The sequence below is a fragment of the Mastomys coucha genome, unplaced genomic scaffold (assembly GCF_008632895.1).
Source record: "Mastomys coucha isolate ucsf_1 unplaced genomic scaffold, UCSF_Mcou_1 pScaffold7, whole genome shotgun sequence".
NCBI lineage: Eukaryota > Metazoa > Chordata > Mammalia > Rodentia > Muridae > Mastomys > Mastomys coucha.
Genome location: NW_022196913.1, coordinates 76890513 through 76896614, shown reverse-complemented (window position 1 = coordinate 76896614; position 6102 = coordinate 76890513).

The following is a 6102-nucleotide window of genomic DNA, read 5'->3' as shown; positions in this document are numbered from 1 at the left end:
TTGCAAAAATGATGGACTGGGTGTTAGGTCTATCTTATACTTTATAAATTACAAAGTGGTAATACTTGTGCTCAATTTATATCTGAGATAAGTCTTTCAAGTGGACAGAAAGTGGGAAGTGTTGTGGATGACCTGGTACTGTTTGTATTGTGATGCTAGTTCTGCTTTTTGTAGGAGGGGTTTTCTGGAACTAGGAATGAGTCGAGTACTCAGGTGACTTCTTCTGAACCTTCCCCTAATGAATAAAGAAACCGATCACTGGACGCGTAGTTGGGAGTTCTGAGTTGGATGGAGGAAGAGAGGAGGCAGGAGAGGGATAGGTTTTTTTTGTTGTTGTTTTGTTTTTGTTTTTTGTTTGACAGAGACGGGGAGAGGACAAGATGTAGCTATAAGTGTGTCCTGGTTTAGATGGTGAATCTGCCAGGATTTATCACCAGAGGATTTAGATTTAATATGGCTTACAAGATTAGAATTCTAGTTGTTGTGCTCAGCAATTGAGTTACAATTGTTTCTGGAAAAAAGAAAAAGGAAACACAGTAACACAGAGATGTTAGAGTTTGTCAAGTACTCTTTTAAATGGTTCCAAGATAGAAATAGAAATGAAAGAGCGATCTTATTATTGATTGTGACTATTATTACATAATTAATTCCCAATTTTAGCTTAATAATCATTTTGGCTTTCCAATGTCTTCTCAAAGGAGAAAACTGTAGAGAAAAATTACAAAATTTTATAGATCAGACTGAAGAAAATGCTAAAATATCAGAGATGAGACAAAGTGAGAAAAATAAAGATTGTAAACAAACTTTAGAAGAAAAATTAGAAAGGTTTATAATTAAAAGTAAAAAAGATACAAAGATGATAATGATGACAGAAAAGGAAAAGGATGAAAAATGAAGATAAGTCTTAAAAGAAAATTTACAAAAAATTGTGATAGGCACTAATAGGGATAGAGGAAGGGAGGCCAGAAGATACAACACCATGTGTAACAATCCTGCAGGCCAGTCTATATCTGTTAAAAAAACTAAAACCATTTCCCTAGCCTTTTTTGGACAGAGATATATTTTAGCACAATGAGAAGCAATTTTTGAGTTTAAATTTAGAAAAAAAACCAAAGGACATTTAAATCTTGAGATTGTGATTATAACATTAGTAGTAGTTTACCAGAACTAGATTAATAGCTCATTAGAACTCTGTTGATTAATGTTAAAACTTTGAACTTTTGGATTCTTAATGTAGCAGTAGGACAGAGAAGGAAAAAATCTACAGCATTTTTTTAAAAAATATAGCTTAAAACACTTCCTTAGACTTTTACAAGTTGTATTTATATACCTTAGAATATTTTTAGACCCTCAGAACTTACATAAACTTTAAGTTTTCAAAAATCTAATTATTTGCCATGAGACACAGTTGGGACATTACTGACAACAGTCATTATAAAACAAATTCATTTAAATAAAGGAACCTTAAAAAGTTCCTTTGAGGGGCTGGGGAGATGGCTCAGCAGTTAAGAGCACTGACTGCTTTTCCAGAGGTCCTGAGTTCAATTTCCAGCACAGCCATCTGTAATGGACTCTCTTCTAGTGTGTGTGAAGACAGGTACAGTGTGCATTTATATATGTCCTAATATATATATATATATATATATATATATATATATATATATATATATATAGAGAGAGAGAGAGAGAGAGAGAGAGAGAGAGGTACAGCTGATCCTCGAATCTCAGGTTTCAGAAGAACCCATTATTGCATATGAAGAAAACTGAGAAGGCAGTTCACGCTTTGGGGAAGGAGCTGGTATGCTTGCTGCTGTTAAAGCTACAGATCTCAAATCGTCAGAGACCTGAGAAATATAAACTATACCCGGAAGTATAATCTACATGGCCTATGACTCAATTAAACAACAGAGACCCATTACCTAGGTTACCTTAGGCTCTGGTGATTTCCACAGTTTTGTTGGGGGCAGTGGTTGTAGGTCTTCAGCTGTCATACAGGACAGCATTTAATCTTCAGGTGTCGTACAGAACAGCATTGGCCTATGGTTGTCAGACCCAGGTCTGAGAGAGTTCTCCTATAGAGGAACTTGGAGAAATTGACTTCACTTTGACCAGGTAGAGTAGGACAGTCAACCCAAAAGTATCCAAAGTTTGGGCAGAGCTCTGGTGGCAAGTGAAGTGTGAGCCAATGGTTAGTGTTACTATAATCCAGGTGGAGTCATTGCACCCAATTTGTCTTCCTTAGAGGTCATGGGATTCCCATTAGGAAGGGGCCTGTCTATTATGGAAAACTTAAACATTTTAAATGCCATGTTCAGCAGATCTCTGAGGAGTCTGAGGACTGTCTACCTATTAAATATGCCTGATTTTAGGTTTACCCCTGAAAACACATACAGAAGGCTAGATAAGGCTTGTCACTAAACGGATAGTTTACAAGTCAGTAGCTTAACAAAGTGAGCAAAGACAAGAAGCTAGAAAGCCATCACTGTGAACCTGAGCAGACCTCAGGATTTTATAAACTAGATTATCAAATATACCTTATTTATCTAACATATGTTGTTCCTTATCTAAATATTTTAAAAGGTTGATGTTGAACAATTAGCAAAGACATAAGAAGTTATCTCTAAGTCATCTTTTGTTAATCTGAATAGCCCTAAATAACCTTAAAACTTTATCATAGGGGCTGGAGAGATGGCTTAGTGGTTAAGAGCACTAACTGCTCCTCTAGAGGTCCTGAGTTCAGTTCCCAGCAACCATCTGTAATGGGATCCAATGCCCTCTTCTCGAATGTCTCAAGATAGTTACAGTGTACTCATATACATAAAATAAATATTTTAAAAAAGAAACATTACATTAAAAAACTTTATCATATATAGTATATTCTAAACTAGAGTTGAACCACACATACACACAATGTTGTAGCAAATAAACTTAAAATTTTTACCATCATGTATAGCAATCCAAAATATTTTAGAGCCCTGTTGTTTTCTTACTCTAAAAGGTGGCAATGATAGGACTGAGAACTTTTATAATTGTTACTTTATGCCATGTAGTCATCTTGAGATGGTAAAGTCACCTGGCATGTACTCTTTGATCTTAGTAAAGATAGCTTAGTAAAGTAAATGTGGCTGCTTATATCTTGATAAGGTCATTAGCCAAGATGGAGAAGAGCCACATGGTTGCTATTTAATAACATCTATTTTCTTAAACAAGTGGAATCTAAGTTACATATACAGTATATTCCAGACAAGAGTTGAATCATATGTGTAGCATGTTGTAGCAAGTTAAAATTACTTATGTGTAGGTTTTAATTTTTGTCCTTTTTGTTATAAGTTTAAAGCCAAATTGTTACAGATTTTATAGTTTTTAAACCACTCAATGATATTACAAATCCTGAGATATAGCTTATAGTATAGTCTTAAGAGATATTTTTTGAGAGCAGAGTCCAGAGAAATCATAGAAATAAAGGACTTTTGAGAGTGGGATCATGGGCTTGTGGCAGAAGTTGTTACAATCTGGGAGAATTTGGAAAGCAGGTGTGCCAGTTTTTGGCCATTGTTCTTTATTGAGGCCAAGCTGTAGTAATAAAATCTGAGTCTATGGAAGAAGAACGGGAGTTGCAAAGCCAAACACCATGCGCCAGGGGAGGACATGTTCTTATAAGCTGCAGGAGTCTGCCGAGAACTGAAGCTATAAAACTGCAGACTGGAGCAAGAGAAAGCTTAGTAGGACTGCAGGTTCCTAGGGGAAGCATAGTAGGACTGTGGAGGGCTGTAGTTCCTAGGGGAAGGTGAGAGAAAGCTAGGAGAGAGCCAGTGTCTTTCACAGAGAGACTCAGACGGGTGTAGAACGTTGACCTCATGGTGGGCGGCCTAAAAGGGTGTAGCAGGCTCCAGGAGCCGGAGACACAGAGCTGCGAGTGGGCGAAAGCAAGGAAGGCTGCAGCTTCTAGGGGAGGGAGGTGAGAGCCAGTACAGAAGTGTAAGGTCCATAATTGCCAAAGAATGATACCCCAGACTCAAAGAGTGTTTTTATTCTGCAGAAGTGCAGCATGCTGGGATTGACCATTCCAAGATGGAGACAACCAAGTGAGCTTACAGGTCAGCAGATTTAAAGCACATCAGGGGGTTCCAGGGTAGGCAACCTCTATCTTAATCTGTTGGGTCCATCTCTACAGAAATCCAGAACCCTTACCGGAGGTGGAAACTGTTGCTGGGAAGTCTGGACATGGCTGCTGACTCACTGTCCTCGCCTCAGGCCAGGTGATGGGGCAGCTTCCGATGGCAGGGCAGTTTCTGACTAGGTGCTGGAAGCCCGAAGCTTTTTTTCTAGTAACTGACTTGCCGGGGTTTTCCTGGACTTGTCTAGTTCTCAGGGCTAGTTTCCTAAACTGCCAATTTGAAGCCTGTCGTGGAGTTAGCCTAGCCTTCTCAGAAGGAGAGGGGAGAGAGCAGGAGAGAAGGAAATGTCCTCGTGAGTGTAGCAGGCCAGAGACAGAGGAGGCTGTAGGAGCCAGACAGGTGCCCATGTGGAGGACACAGCAGACCAGAGCCCAGCGAGGAGAGCAGCGGGTACAGTAGGCAGAGGCAAGCAGCACTGAGCAGCTGGACTCTAGGATTTGGAATCAAACGTTGGGAGTGGCAGAAACCCTACTAGGGAGGAATTCATTTTTGCCATTTCAAGGCTTTTGGCAGCAAATGAATGAAAATAAAAAGGAAAAGGAAACATGACTGCTCCTAGGTGGAGGAGAAAGTTTATTATGGACAAAGGGAGAATGCAGCTGAGGCAGGGACATCTGGGCAGTCCTGATGGAACATAGCTAGACTGAGCTGGGCCAGATGAGAAGAGGGGGAGAGAAGGGGAGAAGAGAGAGAAGGGAACCAAGTACAGCAGCCAGGAGGCCAAAGTCACAGAGAGCTGGCAACTGAAACAGTTAGCTCATACAGGGAAGGGCATCTCAGCACCCTGGGCTGAAGAAGTTTAGGATAGGGGGCAGGTATGCCAGCAAGGATACCTGCAACAGATAGGGACTGAAGAATGCCACAAGATCCGATTTGATATGTTAGTAGGCACTGCAGCCTGTTGCCACGGGCTTGAAACCTAACACTGTGTTGGATCTGAATAAGCAGGTGGCCTTTAGGAGCCGACAGCAGCTTCCATCCAAAAGAGAAGAGCAGATTAGTCTTCAGAGAAGTCTCTAATGGGAATGCAGCCCTGGATTGCACTTGTCAGCCTCACGCAGAGCTCATGCTCGGGTCCCAGTACCCAGACCCCCATAAGATAAGAAACGTATCTTGTTTTAAGAATTATATTTGTAGTATTTTCTTGCAGTATAGAAAACTAACATACTCTGATAAATACTTTGCAGCAACCATCAGTGATAGTCTCTGTATCTTATAAAGGATACTGAGGTTCAGGGAAGTTGGCAAAGCCATCAAATCACCAGGCAGATAGTGGGTGGAAGTCTGAAAATACACTGTCTACCAGAGCCCCGAGTGTTCATCCGCCTTGTAAGATGTCCAGATTCATGGCTTTGAAAATTCAATTTTAATCTTTCAGATGCTGTGTAAAATGACACTTTCAGCCACAGGAGGTGAGACCTGTCTCTCCACAATCTTGACCTTGTTGGTTATTTGTTAACAATGCTGCTCTGTTCTTTGTCTTGCCCTTTTCAGTTTTGTTCTCTGGCTCCTGTCTTTTTTTTTTTTTTTTTTTTTTCCATAAGGTATCCACCTACAATAGCCTCTTCTGAGTGTGGGGGCAAGAGGGAAGAGTTAATAAAGGAAGCATATCCAATTTTTATCTATTCAAGTAAGAAAATACAGTTCAGATTAAACTCTAAGCAAAATGGCCGGACAGAGAACTGATAGGACCTGGCATTTGGATGGAATGAAGCCTGCAGTGCCCTACCACTTATGGACTGTTGCATTAATCACCTGTCCATCAATGTGACAAAATTCCCAGGCAAAGTCAACTTAGAGGAGGGAAGATTGAATTTGACTCATACCTTTGGAAAGGTTTGGTCAATGGTTGCATGCCTGGCTGTCGTGGGCTTACATTAAGGCAGAACAGCATGGGAAGGTGTGTATGGTGGAACAAAGCTGC